This window comes from Nannospalax galili, unplaced genomic scaffold (genome assembly GCF_000622305.1).
Source record: "Nannospalax galili isolate Female #2095 unplaced genomic scaffold, S.galili_v1.0 C49484451, whole genome shotgun sequence".
NCBI lineage: Eukaryota > Metazoa > Chordata > Mammalia > Rodentia > Spalacidae > Nannospalax > Nannospalax galili.
The window spans coordinates 1-2,121 of record NW_008479961.1 but is presented as its reverse complement, the minus strand read 5'-3'; the positions used below and the strand labels follow the sequence as shown (position 1 = coordinate 2,121).

Genomic DNA, 2,121 nt, shown 5'->3' with positions numbered 1-2,121 from the left:
CCGAAAAATTGTGAAGCTGTGAAGAGGGGAGGCAGACTGAGCGGAAGGGTTCAAGGAAGATGCTTTTGGGTTTGGCGCTAAATGCAATCCAGGGACTCAGCTTCCACAGCTTCTGCCGGTGTTGGTGCCCCGGTCCCTTTAAGGGGCGGACCTTGAGCAGCGTGGGGGCGGTGCCAGGAGCGCTCCCGGAAGACACGGGCTGAGTGGTCCAGGGCGATCCGACCTCTACCTGGCACTGGGCGCTAGGCCTGCCGGGGGTCCCACAGCCGCGGGGTCGGTGCTCCGGCCGCCTTCGTGGTGGAGTGCCTGGGTCGCTGCACCCTCCCGCACCCCTAGCCCTCTCTGCCCACCTCCCCCCGGCTCTTGGAGGCCTGCTGTCCGCACCGGTCTCCGGCGCCGCGCCTCTCCACGCCGGAGCCCTGGGCTGGGGCGGTGCGCGCTACCGCGATCTCGTGCGGGCCGGTGACCCCGCGTCCGCCCGCGCTCTCTGGCCCAGGTCGCTGCCCTCTTTGGGCCTGGCTTCGCGTGCTGCCTTCCCGGCTTTGGCGCCGCGGGGATCTGGAGGTCCGGCCTACGGCACCCGCGAGGAGCCGGCGGATGCGGGGTCGCTCTTGCCTCCGAGGAGCCGGGCTGACGTAGGCTTCGGTCGGAGCGTCGCCAGGGCCTCAGACTCCTCCAGATCTTGCTCTCTTCCTCTCAATGGGTTCGGCTTAAGTAGATGGATGGCCTGCAGCGTTAGGCCATGGGCCTGGGGAGGATGGTGACCCCCTGGCGCTTGTCTGTCAGGGTCTGCTTGTCACACCTGAGATGCTTTGAGTTCAGAAAGGAAGTTGGCCTTCTCAGACCCCTGGGATGCTCTCGCAATACCAGACTCTGTTGGCTTGTGCTGGGCACTTTGCCCAAATTCATATCAGCCTATGGGGATGTTGGTGAGGGGCCGCCTGGCAGCCTGAACCAGCCAAAGTCCCACTGGAGTGATCTGGCTGGAAATGGGCGGGTGAAGACGGTCTCCCAGTGCGGGCTCCTGGGCCGCGTCTTCCTGTGTCTGCGCATCAGTCTCCGCGCCGGCGTGCTGTTGGCGAAATTCTTCCCCCTCCTTCTCTTGTATCCCTTCACCTACCTGGCTCCTGGCTTCTCTACCCTCTGGCTGCACCTGCTTCTCAAAGCCACCGAGAGCTCGGGCCCTACGTATATCAAGTTGGGCCAATGGGCCGGTACCAGGCACGATCTCTTTTCGGAGGCTTTCTGTGCCGTGTTCTCCAAGTTGCACGTCCAGGTCACTCCCCACCCTTGGGCTTTTACGGAATACTTACTCCAGCAGGCGTTTGGGAAGGATTGGGGGCGCCTCCTCTTCTTCGAGACCCAGGAACCGGTGGGTTCAGGCTGTGTGGCGCAGGTGTACAAGGCATTCGCCAACATTGCTTTGCTGGAGGACAGTACCTGGAGACTTGGGGAAGCCTCTCGTCTGCAGCTGTCCTCGAGAAGCAGGGCAGGCAGAGGACCAGAGCTGTTGGAACACCTTGGGAAGGAGTGGAAGTCTCCGGGAAGTCTTGCTGATCAAGCGTTTCTAGAAAAGCTGCTCTTCCCTAAAGCTGGCGTGGTTGAGTCGGGTGTGGGCATATCCCAGATCCCTGGCTGCCCACTTGAGTCAGATCACCTCATCCCAGTGGCTGTGAAAGTAAGTGCTCCTGTCCTCAGCCAGGCCCTCCTCATCACTGGCAGGCCAACTTACCCATTGAGCTGTCCTAGGTCAGAATCACTTGTGTGAGTCACCTGCACACTGCCTTGCATTCACAGGTTGAGTATTCCTTCTCCAAAATGCTTGGGAACAAAAGTGTTTTGGAATTTATTAATTTTTGGATTTTAGAATATTTACATACACTTGATGAGATATCTTGGGGCTAGGACCCAAGTGTAAATATGAAATTAATTTATACTTCATATTTATGTATATTTGCTATGCATGCAGACTACAGGTAGATTGATTATTTAATTTACTAACTAATTTATTATTTATTTGAGACAGGATTTCACTATGTAGACCAGGCTGGCCTTGAACAAAAAATCTGCCAGTTGGATTTGATCAAAACACCTTATATGCATGTATGAAATTCTCAATAA

At 57.1% G+C, this 2,121-nt stretch overlaps 1 pseudogene; it reads left to right on the top strand.

Annotated features, from left to right (window-relative positions):
• Positions 1–191: 191 nt before the first annotated feature.
• LOC103728512 lies at positions 192–1,887 on the top strand (annotated as a pseudogene).
• Positions 1,888–2,121: the final 234 nt, after the last annotated feature.